Here is a 17,194-nt window from a genome sequence, read left to right as displayed (position 1 = left end):
ATCAGAATTTTAGGAATTCCATATGATTTCTAGAGTATGTGTATTAATGTTGCTGCTGCTGCTGCTAAGTCGCTTCAGTTGTGTCCAACTCTGTGCAACCCCATAGACAGCAGCCCAACCAGGCTTCCCTGTCCCTGGGATTCTCAAGGCAAGAACACTGGAGTGGGTTGCCATTTCCTTCTCCAATGCATGAAAGCAAAGAGTGAAAGGGAAGTCGCTCAGTCGTGTCCGACTCTTAGTGACCCCATGGACTGTAGCCCACCAGGCTCCTCCATCCATGGGATTTTCCAGGCAAGAGTACTGGAGTGGGGTGCCTTTGCCTTCTCCAGTGTATTAATGTTAGGTAGGTAGAATAGGAAAAAGGAATCCAGAATGGCGGTGGCTAAAAGACAAAGGGAAAAGCCTGTGAAAATAAATGAAGGTCCAAGGGCGGAGCGAGGACCTCAGGTGAAACAAACAGCCCTCCTGGCTAGCCCAATTTACATAGGGCAGGCTCACGGGGAGGAGAAAAAACATAAAAAGAGGAGCCAAAATTGAGGGAGGTGGGGGGTTGCTTCTCTTCTCTTCGCATCTTTTGGGTCTGCCCGCCCTCACGCCTCAAAGATATATTTTCCTTTGTTTGCCAAGTAAAATTGAGCTGTAACACTGGTCCGTCCATCACTTCAAATCTTTGCTGCAGTGAGACAGAACCAAGGAAATTACACACTCCGCCGATACAGTGCTGTGACTGGGATTTAACCTGGCTGAAACAACCTCAGCTCTGCCCCCACAAGACAGAGACCAAGCACAGCAGAATGAAAGCTCCTGTGGTGGAAGCTGGATGCGAAGAAAACCCAGCACGGCGGAAGTGACAAGAAGCCCAGCGTGCAAGAAAGCAGGACAGCAGAAACAAACTCAGCAGAACGCTCACACGGCTCAGTCTCAGATTCCAGGAGACCTCCGGTTGGGGTAGGAAGTTCTTGCACCTATGGCTGGAAAGACATGTGGCTAACAAAATCTTAATTCCTTTACAATATCTCACTCCTTGTTTCCTCGAACCTGTGAACAGATGAGTGGCAGCGGGTGCCCCAGGGTGTCCCAAAGGCTCTACTATCTGCCGTGCCTTAGTAACTGTTGCCCATGAGGGTAGGGGTTCTTCTGTCCTTAATCTTCTTTGTGCCAAGGATCAGGCCAGTGAAAACTGTGAGCACAGGTCAGGTATTTAGCAGTTTTTCCAGCAGGTTATGACAGAGAAGACAGTGGCAACCCACTCCAGTACTCTTGCCTGGAGAATCCCATGTATGGAGGAGCTTGGTGGGCTGCAGTCTATGGGGTGGCGAAGAGTCAGACACGACTGAGCGACTTCACTTTCACTTTTCACTTTCATGCATTGGAGAAGGAAATGGCAACCCACTCCAGTATTCTTGCCTTGGGAATCCCAGATTGGCAGAGCCTGGTGGGCTGCTGTCTATGGGGTCGCACAGAGTCAGACACAACCGAAGTGACTTAGCAGCAGCAGCCAGCAGGTTATGAAGGGGATTCCTCAGCACGTTTTCCCACTGCTTTTTCCTCCTGTCCTTCAGCTCCTCTCTACTGGGACTTGAGCCTGGCCAAAACCCAAAGTGCCTGGTTTCAGGACCTAATGAAGCTCAAACTCTTGATGTCTCATTGCAAAAAATTCAGTGAGAGAGACAGCAATAGGTAAGAGGTGAATTGGTTCAAATTCAGAGAGAAGCACATGCCAAGAGTGTGGGCCATCACAGAGGAGAGGCCATGGAATATGATGTTAGTTTTTGAGGGCTGGGTGATTTCATATGCTAATTGGTGGGAAGATCATTCCATTGGGGAACCACCCACTCCTCCATCTTTTGACAGTGACTTGGAACTGTCCTGGCACCTCTGGGTGTGTCATTTAGCTTGCAGATTGAGGATCAAGGTTTAGTTGAATTTGACTTGTCATCTTGGACCCATTTGATTTTAATCAGTTTATGTTATGCCCTTGGGCTATGTCATTCTTTCAAAAGTTGTGCCCTGCCCCCTTGCCTCCTGTTTCATGATCTTTTCCTGAGCCCCCTCCAGGCCCACAATGTTGCCTCTACAATCTTCTGGAGGGACAACCAGAAAATAGCTGGCCCTTGGGTGAGAAATACGATGTAATATCCAATCTCTCCAGATATTCAGGCCTTCATCTTCCATGTTTCCTACAACATGTGCGACAACAGCACCTCTCAGTGGACCCAGTAGTGTGGGGGACAGGCACACAATGCCTGCTAGAAGTCATCTGTTGGTGGCATCCCTTCCAAGGGCAGTTGGGCTTCTGGGGATAATGTTTGCCACTTTGGGAGTAGCCCTGCAGGCCGTTTGGGCCCAAACGGTTACCACCCTTCTCCTAAAGTTACAAACATACCCCCAGATTAAATCTCCACTCCACTTTTGTGAACATCTGGTTTGTTGCCTCTTATCAATTTGTTCTTAAGCCACTTACTAACTCCTACAACCAGGGCCCTGCCCCCTTGTAGGCAACATTGTTCCACCCTGCTTATTAAAATACTCCTAATGCCCCAAACAGGACCAGATAACCCACTCCTTTGTCATTACTTCTGTTAGTACCTAGACTGGGTCTATGACAATGAAATGTTTACCATTGGAGCCACCCTAAACTGCCCTTATGAAAGACTAGGGGAAGAAATCAGTGACTTACATTCCCTTAGAGCAATAAGGGGATAAGTCTTATGGCTGTTTCACCAGGTTCCCAGTCTCAAGGCACAGACCTGCATTGCTTTACATCATGATATCTATTCCTATCCCTGGTGGACAAGCCAGCAATGAGTTAAGATTACAACCCCTTAATCCTACCCAGCACTGGTCACACTGGAGACCTTGGGGATGCCAACTCCAATCCGGGGGTCCCAGGAGGTTAACCTGCCTCGACCCGCTTAGGGGTCTGGTCCTTGGGAGGTTGCCACGCCTCAGCCTGCTTGGGGATCCTACAGTCCAGGGGTGCCAGGAGGTCGACATGCCTCGACTTGCCCAGGGACCCAATTCTCAGGAGGCCGACATGCCTCGACCTGCCAGGGATTCGATCTCCAGCAGGTTATCATGTCTCGACCCGCATGGGGATCCGCATCCTGACCCAGGGATGCCTGGCTCTCAGGCTGCAACAATACTGGGTAGGATAAGCTTCGGAAAGACTCACCCCTAAGGAAGTGCACCCATGGAAATAGAAAGAAGCTTATTAATTGTGGGACTGTGCCTGGTCTCAGCAATAACTTAGGAGTGCGAGGAGAACCCTATTGCCTTTCTGGAAAGTCTAAAAGAGGCCCTCCAAAAGTTAACCAATCTGGACTTAGACTCTTACAAGGGACAAGTGATTTTAAAGGACCAATTCGTGTCCCAATGTGCATTATACATCACAATAAAGTTACAACAGCTATGGCAGCAGGACTCTGCTGCCTCTTTAGATGAAATGGTCCAAATAGCCACCAATACCTTTTATAACAGAGAACAGGAGAGGAAAGCCAATGCCCAGGAAAAGGAGAAAAGGAAAGGGACAAGCCATGCCCAGATGCTGGCCGCCCTCCAGGGAAGCCCTATGGCAAACCCCGAGTCCTTGAAGGACAAGGCATGAGGCAAATGCCTAATCTGTAGACAGGTGGGACATTGGGCCTAAGAGTGTCCAAACTATGGCAAGTCTCTTAAAACAGCTTCCTACAAATGCCAACGGTTGGGACATTGGGCGGCACTCTGCCCTAGGGACCCAAGAGCCTCAAGGTCAAGCGCCAAGCCTTCCCTCATGATGATTCAACAGGACTGAAGCAGCCCGCTCCACCAGCCCGCCTATCACAGATGACCATTACAGGGCTGGAGCCAAGGGTGCAACTGGATGTGGCAGGTAAGTCTGAGAATTTCTTGGTTGACACCTACCCTGTCCTGACCTCCTGGTCCAGAGCCTTCTCCCCCCAAACCTGTACCATTCTGAGTGCTACAGGAAAAACAATTACAAAAAGATTCACCTGATCACTTCTTTGTTGCTGCAATGGACAAATATTTTCCCATCAGTTTCTAGTGGTTCCTGAGTGTCCTACTTGCTTATTGAGAAGGGATCTCTCTCTGCCTTTGAAATCTTGCAGCTATTGCAGTCCTGATAAAAGATGCTTTAAAACTCTGTCTTGGGGGCAAGCTATTTTTACCAGCCATCAAGTAAAACAACTCCTGAATGGGAGAGGCCATTTATGGACGTCTGATCAAAGAATCCTCAGATACCAAGTAGTGCTGATGGAAAATCCAGGCCTGACTATATCCCCTTGTGAGGTTCTTAACTCAGCTACTCTCCTGCCTACCCCCAAGGGCTCTCTCTCCTTTCACTCTTGCCTAGAAACCTTCGACCACGGACAAAACCCTGAAAGGGACTGTCAGAAGATCCTCTGACCAATCCTGAGGAAATTTGGTACATTGATGGAAGCAGGTTTGTCTTGGATGGAAAAAGAAGAGCTGGATATGCAAGAGTCTCCAATTTTGAGACCATAGAGGCTAAACCTTTGCCACCAGTTTCTTCAGCCCAATTAGCCGAGCTTTTAGCCCTGGCTCGAGCTTTAGAGCTGGGAAAAGGAAAAAAAGTAGCCATTTACACTGACTCCAAATGTGCCTTTCTGGTGCTACATTCACATGCTGCTATTTGGAAAGAAAGAGGCCACTTGACCACCTGAGGGTCCCCAATCAAATATGGTAATCAAATCCTTAGGCTCTTGGAGGTTGTCCATCTGCTCGCTGAGGTTTCAGTCTCCCACTATAAAGGACACCAAAAAGGAAGCATGGAAGTGGCACAAAGGAACCAAGCAGCTGATCAGGCAGCTAAGAGAGCAGAATTACAGAACAATGCCCTAAAGGGGGTTGCCACCTTAGTTCCACAGACTAATTTGCCCAAAACTCCTTCTTATACTGAAGGTGAGACTCTTAAAGCTAAGAGTGAGGGCTTTCAAGAAGATGATATAGGGTGGTTCCAAAAGGAGGGACTCCTTTTTCTGCCTGGAACCTCCAATGAAAGTTGGTTAACTCCTTACATGCCACCACTCATTTAGGGGAGAAGGCCCTCCAAAGATTACTAGAAAGGTCCTTCAGAGAAACAGGCCTCCAAACGACTATAAGGCAAGTGGTCTCCTCTTGTCCCACTTGCCAATTAACCCCCAAGGAGCTCAAAGACCCCAGCTGGCCCAGCACATCCAATGACATGGGACCTACCCAGAAGAGGTCTGGCAGATGGACTTCACCCTGATGCCAGTTTCTCAAGGGTATAAATACCTATTACTCATGATAGATACATTCACAGGATGGATTAAAGGCTTTCCCACCGGACTGAGAAAGCTGAGGAGGTAAAAAAAAAAAAACTGCTCCATGAAATCATTCTGAGATTTGGTCTGCCCAGGTCATTACAAAATGACAATGGGACATGATTTACTTCTAAGGTCACCCAAGGGGTCTCTAAAGCATTGGGCATTACTTATTATCTCCATTGTGCCTGGAGGCCTCAGTCTTCAGGAAAAGTGGAAAGAGCCAACCAATTCTTAAAATCAGCGATAAAAAAGATAACCCCAGAGACCTCCCTGGGATGAAAGGAGGTTTTACCAATAGCTCTCCTCCACACCCATATTGCCTCTAAGGAACAAGTTGGTCTTAGTCCTTATGAGATGCTATATGGGAGACCTTTGTTTATGTCAATGACCTCTTCCTAGATCCAGAGGTTCAGATCCTCTGGTCTTATACCATGGTCATTGGGCAATTCCAACATGGTATACACTTGTGGGGTGTCAACTGGACCCCAAATATTCTAAAGAGCCACCACTGTATGCTCCAGGGACTCAAGTCCTAATTAGAGTCTGGAAAGATGGGTCAAAAGGCTCCATTCCAGCCCACATGGAAAGGCCCCTAACCTGTAATACTCTCTACCCCCACAGCAGTCAGGGTTCCAGGACACAACTCCTGGATTCTCTACTCATGAGTCAAGCCATGGAAGAAAACATAAGAGGACACTCAATACACCTGGGAGCCCCTGGGAGATCTTGGGTACCTATTCAGAACTACAAATGAGTGCCATTCTAATGAACACCCTCAAAATTAAGTTTCTGGGGATAAGATTTCTCAGGACAGCTCTAAAGAGGCAACACAGCTTGGCAGGGGTTATACTCCAAAATAGCCAGGAGATAGATCTCCTAATCCCTGAACAAGGAGGGACTTGAGCCATCTTGAATGAGACATGTTGTTTCAGGGTAAATACCTCCAGCCAAGTTAAAGAAAGTCTCACAGTCCTCAAGAAAAACATTCAGATCCTACAGGATTTCAAAGAACGAGCTGGAGAGCTCTCGGAGTGGCTACAATCTCTCTTTGAGGAAATCCTTCTTCTGGCGAGAGGGAATTTGTAGTTGGCTAATGCCCCTACTAATCCCTGTCATCACCGTATTGATGCTGCTTATGATTGCTTTGTGTATTATCAATTGTCTAACCTGTTTTGTCTCTGCCCAGGTCAACAAGATACAACATGCCGTGCCGGTTCAAAAAGGATATATAAAACTACACCCAACCATGGAAAATATCACTCACCCTTAGATGGAGCATACACCACTATAAGGACTCTGAGGCTTGAGACTAGCAAGAGGGGGAGGCCCAATACCCCTCGCCGTCCCAGTTCAGCAGGAAGTAGCCAGAGAGACCTCAACGGCCCTGTTCCCAAAGAATTGGGCCTCCCATCTCTTGAGGGAGGAAGGTTAGGTAGTTAGAATAGGAAAAGGGAGTCTAGAATGGTGGTGGCTAAAAGACAAAGGAAAAGCCCATGAAAATGGAACAAAAGAAAATCCGAGGAGCAGAGTGAGAACCTCCTGGCTAGCCCAGTTTACAGAGGGCAGGCTCAGGGGTAGGAGGAAAAACATGTAAGAACAGGAGCCAAAATTGAGCCGGGGGCTTCTCTTCTCTTCGCGTATTTTGGGTTGGCCCACCCTCACACCTCGAGGATATATTTTCCTTTGTTTGCCAAGTAAAACAAAGCTGTAACACTGGTCTGTTCATCGCTTCAAATTTTTGCTGCGGCAAGACAGAACCAAGGAAATTATACACTCTCTTGACATTAATAACATTTACCCATAGAATACAGTCTAAGAAGTTTTATCACTACTTATTTGACAATGCTTTCCATGTAATTTGACATACCAAATAAGCCTAATTAGTTTAATATTCCTCTCTGAGATGGAGAGAAAACAGATTTTGATGTGTTCCAGGAACCCTTTGTAAAACTTCAAAGTTAGCTGGAGGTCACATGAGCCTCATTTAGGATTTTATCTTTGGGAATTCTGTCAAAAATATCAAGAAGTTTTAAAACACTTGGTCAAATAGAAACACAGGTCACTAAATAAAATGAATATGTATTCACAACCAAGGTGACAATAAAAGATCTCACTGGCAAATACAGATCATTTAAACACGAAGAAACTCACAATCTATTACCAAAAACAATCCAAAATCTTAAGAAAACTTTATCCTCTTAGATAATCAAATTCAGGTTTTGTACCACTTTAAAGATTTTTTTAATGAAGTTCAATATTACCTAAGCCAGTCCTGACCATGTACAAACCTCTTAGTGTTCGTTTCCACAAATCTTTGACAACTTGATGTATCCATTTAGAAACAACCAGCTCTATAACAAAACCACTTTTTTTTTTTTAAACAAAATGTATTTCTGTTCCTCTTACCTTCTTGGCTGAAAACACGCGTCCTACTTTCCTTGCATACTGAAATGTTTCCCTTATAATTCTTTACCTTAAACCTTAGTCTCTAGCAAAAACCAAGAAGCAAGTAATTATAAACTGTCATACCAGCGTTTCCTGATTGGCATTTATGACTGTATTTTAGAAACATACATCTTCCTTAGAATTTCTTTCCACAATGTGGTACAAAAACATGTATCTAATAAGCCCAAACAACTTTAGTTTCTCATAAGACAAAAGTAGGTGAACTTAGACCTGCCCAGCAATTAATGTCACAGTATTTCATCCTACTTATAATGACCCAGACAGTGAAGGAATTTTCATGGTTTAACTTAGTTTTGTTTCAGGTTACCAAAATCTGGAGATACTGTCTTTAGAGTAGACATTCCTAAATCAGATATTCCTTAAGAGTTTATGTAAAGTTCTTATCTCATTTACCTCTATTTACTTAAAAGTTATTGTTATTTTTCTTGCTAACAAATTTTGTAACAGTAATAAGGTTTTATTTGATTTCTAGTAAACCAAGGTACAGTAAAAGTATATTTAATATTGATGACTCTAAAGACATGTCTTTATTAATCAAACCAACAAGCTTAAGCTAACTTAATCAAATATTAATTCAGTACTGAATATTTTCCAGATCATATGAACCTGAAGTTCATTCTGACCAGTTTCATTTGTTTTTCCAAGTATTTATATAAGCATTTAATTTCCTTTAAGTCAATTAAATAGAGCTCTTTTAAAAATTAATTTTGACAATAGCATGTATCTACAACACAGAGAGATACTTACAGAGACTGTTACAGGGAGAAAGCCAACTCTGACTCCCCGTTTCAAACTGTTACTTTGACTTGCTTTTCATCACATTTGTCATTGTAATTATACTCAATGGCTTGTCTGGAGGACCCTGCCATTCTGCTTGACTGTAAACTAAAGTGCCTTTGTTCAGCTCCTGGAAAGATAATTTGTCCCTGCCCACCTGTGAATAGTAATGTAATGTCTCTGCTTTTGAATATGCTATCTAGGTTGGTCATAACTTTCCTTCCAAGGAGTAAGCGTCTTTTAACTTCATGGCTGCAGTCACCATCTGCAGTGGTTTTGGAGCCCAGAAAAATAAAGTCTGACACTGTTTCCACTGTTTCCCCATCTATTTCCCATGAAGTGATGGGACCAGATGCCATGATCTTCGTTTTCTGAATGTTGAGCTTTAAGCCAACTTTTTCACTCTCCTCTCTCACTTTCATCAAGAGACTTTTTAGTTCCTCTTCACTTTCTGCCATAAGGGTGGTGTCATCTACATATCTGAGGTTATTGATATTTCTCCCAGCAATCTTGATTCAAGCTTGTGCTTCTTCCAGCCCAGCGTTTCTCATGATGTACTCTGCATAGAAGTTAAATAAGCAGGGTGACAATATACAGCCTTGACGGACTCCTTTTCCTATTTGGAACCAGTCTGTTGTTCCATGTCCAGTTCTAACTGTTGCTTCCTGACCTGCATACAAATTTCTCAAGAGGCAGGTCAGGTGGTCTGATATTCCCATCTCTTTCAGAATTTTCCACAGTTTATTGTGATCCACACAGTCAAAGGCTTTGGCATAGTCAATAAAGCAGAAATAGATGTTTTTCTGGAACTCTCTTGCTTTTTCCATGATCCAGCGGATGTTGGCAATTTGATCTCTGGTTCCTCTGCCTTTTCTAAAGCCAGCTTGAACATCAGGAAGTTCACGGTTCATGTATTGCTGAAGCCTGGCTTGGAGAATTCTGAGCATTACTTTACTAGCATGTGAGATGAGTGCAATTGTGCGGTAGTTTGAGCATTCTTTGGCATTGCCTTTCTTTGGGATTGGAATGAAAACTGACTTTTTCCAGTCCTGTGGCCACTGCTGAGTTTTCCAAATTTGCTGGCATATTGAGTGCAGCACTTTCACAGCATCATCTTTCAGGATTTGAAATAGCTCAACTGGAATTCCATCACCTCCACTAGCTTTGTTCATAGTGATGCTTTCTAAGGCCCACTTGACTTCACATTCCAGGATGTCTGGCTCTAGATGAGTGATCACACCATCGAAAAGCAGAGACATTACTCTGCCAACAAAGGTCCGTCTAGTCAAGGCTATGGTTTTTCCAGTGGTCATGTATGGATGTGAGAGTTGGACTGTGAAGAAGGTTGAGCGCCGAAGAATTGATGCTTTTGAACTGTGGTGTTGGAGAAGACTCTTGAGAGTCCCTTGGCCTGCAAGGAGATCCAACCAGTCCATTCTGAAGGAGATAACCCTGGGATTTCTTTGGAAGGACTGATGCTAAAGCTGAAACTCCAGTACTTTGGCCACCTTATGCGAAGAACTGACTCATTGGAAAAGACTCTGATTCTGGGAGGGATTGGGGGCAGGAGGAGAAGGGGACGACAGAGGATGAGATGGCTGGATGGCATCACTGACTCGATGGACGTGAGTCTGAGTGAACTCCGGGAGTTGTTGATGGACAGGGAGGCCTGGCATGCTGTGATTCATGGGGTCGCAAAGAGTTGGACATGACTGAGCAACTGAACTGAACTGAACCTGTGAATAGAAGAGATTAACACACACCTTCCAAAGGCTGACCATTCTCTTGGGGATGTTTTGCAAGACTGAAGACCCTTTCACTTTACTTCCCCACTGCCTCTCCCTTCTAGTCTGCCTTTTGACTTTAGTTCCTCATTGCTTCTTTCTCTCTGATCTATAAAAGAACCTGGCATCCACACCCCAGTTAGATGGTTATTTTGAGGCGCTAGCCTGCCATCTTCTAGGTCTGCCAGCTCCCCAATTAAAGTCTCTTCCTTGCCTCAACACCTCAAGTCTTGGGTTCATTGGCCTGTTGTGTAGCAAGCAGAGTGAGCTTGGACTCAGTAAAAAGACCCCACATTCCCATTCCAAAATTTCAGAATCAGGTACAACAATATACCAAAACAGGTTAGACTCAAATTGGGTTTCTGACAAATGGAACAAATCAATGTCACCTGGGTATATGGCTAACTCCTTTCTGTCATGGTCCGTGCACAGGTTGGAAAAGGATTTCCAGACAAGAGACAGGATGAGAGGGAAGTAAAGTTTTTTTAGAACAGGAGACGATGTTAGAATAGCAGGCCAGCTCAGGGGAGAACTGAGGTTGAACAAGGGTCCTTAGTCCACTTTTATACCCAGCGTAAAGGAGTGGGATAGGGGTCTTGCGGGTCATTTGCTGATTGGATGAGGCACGAATACTAGGTGGGGGGGGGGGGGGGGGGAAGAGTAAGGCAAATACCTTCTCCCTATGGCGTAGGAGGGGAGACAGGTTATACTGCTCAGGAGGACCTTACAACATGGGGGAGGGAAGGACGATAAGGGTCTAGTTTTCCTGTTCCTGCATTCCAAGACCCTCCTTGGTTTTATCTGCTCTTTTGTCCTTGGGTCATCACAGTTTTTACTAATATTTATGGAAAAGACACAACATATCCATTTGTCCTTGACAAGTTCCAAGCTTGGAAGCTCTCTGGCACTCATACCTCTGATGGAATCAAATTTAAAGGCAGGACAAAAAACATTAAACCCAAAATCCTGTTCAGGCCTTCATTACACATTAACCAGACCTGCTCAAAGACAGGAATGCCTGCTCGACCCTAAAGATCAATTTTTTCTTCTTTCTTCTGACACTAACAATGTAACTTAAAAAAAAAAAAATTGTTGGCTGTGTCACACAGCATGTAGAATCTTAGCTCCTTATCCAATGATTGAAACAGTGCCCCTTGCCCTGGAAGCACAAAGTCATAACCACTGGACTGCCAGGGAAGTCCCGAGCAAGGTAACTTCTCCAAAGAATAATGTTCTTTTCCAGCTCTGCTGGGGGTCATGGTGACTTGCTGCTCACTTCGTTTGTGCTTACCCAGACTATATGTCCTTCATGAATTTTATGTAAAATATCAGCATGTCATTTTGATGTACAATTCTTTGTCTCAAAAATGTGTATCTATGCCTTCAACTTCTAGCCGGTGGGACAGTTCTCAGAGCTTTCTAAGAATTTGCTTTCTGGGTTAGAATCCTCAGTTTGCCTCAAATGGAATTCCTTTTTAAACTTACTCGTTAGTTGAATTTTTTTCATTGGAAAATGTGTATTTGCAGATGACACTAGGTGGTGAGAGTTTGCCAGGTTGCCTGTGTCAGAACTTGTTTAGAATCATCTGATAAACAGTGATCACCGAAGGCACAGGCAAGCCAAGGAATGTGAACTGGTTGCTGAGGAAGCCAAGATGTTTCTGCAGGTGGTAAGCCAGAGCAGGCATTGTCCGCCTTGGAAAGGTCTCAGGAACAACCCTGCAGTGGGCAAGAAAGTCAGGAGTCATGCTTGGGAGTGTGTGCGATGGGAGACAGAAGGTTGCTACAGCCTGAGGCCAGAAGCATGTGGTGTGCCTCTTACAAGACTCTTAGCAAGGTGATCACCAGGCCTCCTGGGCTGGGGCTGCAAGATAGCTGAAGGACTGCACATTCTGGGTGTGCAACTGGAGAAAGAATTTAGAGCTAGGAAGCATAAGCTTATAACCAGTTCAGTCGACCCCTTTGACTCTTCAACTTTCATATGCACCATTCTACACCTGTTCAAATACCTGCACAACAATTAACTACATTTTTAGCAAGAAACAGTTAACCCTGTAATAAGTGAAATTCTTGCCCTCCCTGCCCTTCACCCAAGTAAGACCCAAAACCCCAATGGTCAGTGAATTCACTGCTGCCTATATTAATTATGCTTCAATCTCAGTCTTGGTTCCACTAAAGACTACATTTTAAAGTTGACCTCCACCTAGTTTTATATAAAATTAAAATGGGAAGTAGAAGAGGGTTAGAATATACAAGCACATACAAATAGCAGAAAATATGCAGTTACCCTTCCTGGTTTCTGTAATTGTTCATGGCGTCAGAGTTGATGTCTACAGCTTCCACTTCACCTGCTTATTCCCTGTTTTTCTTGCCCCCAGCCAGAACCCACAGCTCTAGATTCTTTACCAGGGAGAATGATTCTATCCTTCCCTTCTGAAGGGTCTGACTCCTCAATTACCCTGCCTTTCTTTTTTCAGTTCCTGTAGCTTTTCATTGACCTTTACTGTGGGTGTGAAGTACTGAGAGGAACCTCAGAAAATCTCCTGGGTTCCAGACAAAGTCCTCCTTGCTTCCATTATAGTAGCAACCAATTTCCTTTGATAATTGGGATCATTACAGTTAAATTAGCCTTTTTCACCTTTTGGTTCGTGGTATAAGGCATGTAAGAGGGTCAGGTGGCCATATGTGGTATGCAAAATTCTAAGAGGGACTCCACAATTCCTGACCCCAGGGTAAACACCAGTATAATTTCCTTTTGAACGTTGTAGGGACCTGTAAATACAGTTGGATATCATCTCCATGATTATATAACAATATAGCAAAGAGAATTTTGCAGGTGTAATTAGGGTCCCTAATCAGTCAACTATAATCCAAAGGGATATTATCATGGGTGGATCCAATCTATCTAACCAGGCAAGTTTTCCAAAAACAAAAGTTCTATCCTCTAGGATATATCACATGCCAGACCACAAAACAAGTCCCACTAAATTGAAGATTTAAATCACACATTGGGTTGTACCCTGCAGGCCTGCAAGTCTTGCAGTTGCCCAGCCTCAGGACTGAAGAAAGAGCCTCAAGGTAGCAAGAGTCATCAGTGTCTTATTTGATAGAGGATCTTACACATCTGAAGCAAGGTCCAGAAGCAGCACCTCACTGTGTGTGGCAGACAGGATGTGGCAGCAGTCTTTGCTACTTGGGGAAGAAGGAGACTACCATTTATAGGGGGAATTAATGTCAGACTGGCTCATCAAAAGCTGCTGGGAAACCAGCAGCTGGGACAGGGAGCAAGCAAGTAGGCAATTACTATTAAGCCCTATAATTAAGAGGATTGAATAGTCATGTGAGTGAAGCAGGGCCTGGTTGAGGAGGAGATGTACAGACAGCAAACAGCCATCCTGAATTGCCTAGTCATACATTCCACCCATACATGTATGACCCTTATAATCTCAGCCCATCCCTCTTCTGCAATATCCCTGAGGATAGGTAGATAGAGGTGCATTGCAACCAAATACCACAAATGCCATACAGACCATCCAAGAGGCAGGCAAGCTTTGGAGTCAGGTGCTTATCAAGTCGATTTTTCGGGGAACTTCAGAGGTCGACAATAGCTCCTTTTGCTGTAGACTCACCAATCACCTCATTTTGTGGTGAGGCCATCATGGTCACCCAGTTCACAAACAGATTCCCTTCACTCAGAGTAGGATGAGTTGCAAGATGTTTAACAGGCCCAATACAGGAAGATCACAACTACTAACTACTAAGCAAATACAAGCAGTAACACCATTCTGAGATAACGGCACCCCTGCCTAAGGGTTTTGTCCTGGCCTGCAATACTGTACCACCTGCCTATATTTAGTGCCCATCAGTTCAGTTCAGTTCACTTCAGTCACTCAGTCATGTCCGACTCTTTGCGACCCCATGAATTGCAGCACGCCAGGCCTCCCTGTCTATCACCAACTCCCAGAGTTCACCCAAACTCATGTCCATCGAGTTGGTGATGCCATCCAGCCATCTCATCCTCTGTCATCCCCTTCTCCTCCTGCCCCCAATCCCTCCCAACATCAGGGTCTTTTCCAGTGAGTCAACTCTTCACACGAGGTGGCCAAAGTACTGGAGTTTCAGCTTTAGCATCATTCCTTCCAAAGGACACCCAGGACTGACCTCCTTTAGAATGGACTTGTTGGATCTCCTTGCAGTCCAAGGGACTCTCAAGAGTCTTCTCCAACACCACAGTTCAAAAGCATCAATTCTTTGGCGCTCAGCTGTCTTCAAAGTCCAACTCTCACATCCATACATGACCACTGGAAAAACCATAGCCTTGACTAGATGGATCTTTGTTGGCAAAGTAATGTCTCTGCTTTTGAATATGCTATCTATGTTGGTCATAACTTCCCTTCCAACGAGTAAGCGTCTTTTAATTTCATGGCTGCAATCGCCATCTGCAGTGATTTTGGAGCCCCCAAAAATAAAGTCTGACACTGTTTCCACTAACCAGTGTCAAATACTGAAGAGGCAGTGTAACAGACCAGACCACAGAGTTAGTATAATAGTGCCTTTTTCCAGGTGGGACCAGGTAGAGGACAGGTATAAGTCCCTTTCTGATTCCAACAAGGTTGTAAACCCAAATCACCGGGGACTTATCTGCCAGTCCCAAGGGCTATTTATAATCTGTTCCTCTGGGGGTAGATCCTGTGGCAAAGGCAAAACTGAGTTATTGCCCTGACCTATAGTTGTCAACAGTTCTTCAGTGATCAACAGTTGAACCTGAGTGGTATTGACTGTTTGTCTCTGGGTTAACATGGCCTTGGCACTGAGATGATTGCTCCTGGGATGTGCCCACATGCTGGGAGTGAGTTTCCCATCTCAACTATTGTTTAAGTAGTCTATTCATAGCCCAGCAGCAGTGGAATTGAAAGGCAGGTGCAAATGCCCATGTATGTCATTTATAATGGCCCATTCCTGAACTTCTTGCCTAGAGAATCTCAGTATTCTTGCCTGGAGAATCCCATGGACGGAGGAGCCTGGTGGGCTACAGTCCACAGGGTCACAAAGAGTTGGACACGACTGAGCACCTTCATTTTCACTTTCACTCCTGAACTTCACAAGAATTAAGTAGATTCCTTGGTCACTATTGATGTCCATGGGGACCCTATATGTCGCACATAAATGAATAGTGGTTTTTTGTGTCACTCAAAGAATCAAGTATTTTTTTGGTAATGTCTCCCACCTGTTGTAATACATCATAGACTGCATATAGCTGTTGTTCAATCACGCTGTACCTGGAACCAGAAGCCCAAGGGCACTCTTGCTATTTTGCGGTTGCTATAGGCTCCAACCAAACCTTTCCGGGTAACTGGCCATGTTCAACTCACAGATCTGTCTCTGAATCAAAAGCCCTAAAGCCTGTGTCTGTAATTGTTTAGGGGTGGTAGGTTGGAAGTGTCCTTGAATTTTGTAGATAATCCAGGCCCCTGCATTTTGTCTGTATTCACCAGCCACCCCTGTGCAGTCAGATGAACCAAAGAGCACAGGGCTGCTACTTTCAAATTGCAAAAAGACTGAGGTTAAACAGGATATTATCAACATGATAGAAGAAAAAGATATCTCTCGTGGTACACAGCTGCCACAGGGCCCTGCATGCTACTGGATGGCCTCCTCGGAATCGCCCCCACAGCCTTCTTTTCCCCCATCCTTGTGTCCTAATCTCAGCTCCTGGGGGTTTCCTCATCATTAGAGGGCAGCAGAGACATCAGTGACTTACTGGACAGAGCAGCTTACAGTCTGAAGGAAGGTCCTAGACCACCGCTGTGTATGGCAGATGGCAGACAGGACTGCTAGCTGGCAGCCATCCTCGCTACTCCAGGGAGAAAGAGGCTACTAGTTATAGGGGGAAATGACGTCAGATTGGCTCATCAATTACCAAGGAAACCAGCAGATGGGGCAGAGAGCAAGCACCTGGGCAGTTACTAATTAAGCCCTATAATTAAGAGGATTGAAGAGTCATGCAAGTAAAGCAGGAACCGGTTGAGCAGAGAATGTACAGACAGCCAGAGAACAGCCATCTTGAGTGGCCTGACCATACTTCATAGCAAGCATCTTTTCTGACCCCAAGGCTATGAGCCTGGAAATCAACTACAAGGAAAAAAAACCAACCCCAAACACAAACACCTGGAAGCTAAGCAGTATGCTATTGAGTAACCAATAGGTCATTGAAGACATTAAAGAGGAAAAAATACCTGGAGACAAATGCAAACACAACAATCCAAAAAATGTAGAACATGGCAAGGCCCTGAGACTGACCTCAGGTGCTGAGAGTTGTCCTCAGGCAGCAGCAAGAACACAGGGACATAAATCACTCAGCTGCAAGGCCCTGAATTCTGCTAACAACCACATGAGCTGTGAAGAGGACCCTGAGCCCCAGATGAGACTGCAGCCTAAGTCAACAATTTGATTTCAGAGTGGTGACACCCTGAGCAGAGGACTCAGCTAACCTGTACCTAGGTCCTTGATCAATAGAAGCCATGGGATAAACACATTTTCTGTTATTTTAAATACACAGTCTCATCTTCCCTGATGGCTCAGAGGGTGAAGAATCTGTCTGCAATGCAGGAGACCAATTGGATTTGATCCCTGGGTCCAGAAGATCCCCTGGAGAAGGGAATGGCAACCCATTCCAGTATTCTTGCCTGGAGAGTTCCATGGACAGAAGAGCCTGGCAGGCTATACAGTTCATGGGGTCTTAAGAGAGTTGGGCACGACTGAGTGACTAACACTTTCTCATCTTCTAATTCAGCGGAACTGTTATTATGTCCCCTGTGGAAGCTTACCCTTATTGGATACTAAGATCTCCAGACCAGC

General features: G+C 44.9%; 2 long non-coding RNA genes across 3 annotated transcripts; one reads left to right on the top strand and one right to left on the bottom strand.

Annotated features, from left to right (window-relative positions):
- Positions 1 to 1,448: 1,448 nt before the first annotated feature.
- LOC123464942 lies at positions 1,449 to 6,651 on the top strand. Its single transcript, XR_006640033.1, has 3 exons — positions 1,449 to 3,871; positions 4,355 to 4,444; positions 6,496 to 6,651. It is a non-coding gene; the product is annotated as an uncharacterized LOC123464942 (long non-coding RNA).
- A 5,191-nt stretch (positions 6,652 to 11,842) lies between these two features.
- LOC123464941 lies at positions 11,843 to 14,317 on the bottom strand. 2 transcript variants are annotated; one of them, XR_006640031.1, is made up of 2 exons: positions 13,344 to 14,317; positions 11,843 to 12,055 (listed from the first exon to the last, which is right to left on the bottom strand). It is a non-coding gene; the product is annotated as an uncharacterized LOC123464941 (long non-coding RNA). The 2 variants fall into 2 exon arrangements; XR_006640032.1 differs by having other exon boundaries at positions 13,457 to 14,317.
- Between the last annotated feature and the right edge of the window lie 2,877 nt (positions 14,318 to 17,194).

This window comes from Bubalus bubalis, chromosome 15, assembly GCF_019923935.1.
Source record: "Bubalus bubalis isolate 160015118507 breed Murrah chromosome 15, NDDB_SH_1, whole genome shotgun sequence".
Lineage (NCBI taxonomy): Eukaryota > Metazoa > Chordata > Mammalia > Artiodactyla > Bovidae > Bubalus > Bubalus bubalis.
This window is presented reverse-complemented; position numbering and strand designations above follow the sequence as displayed.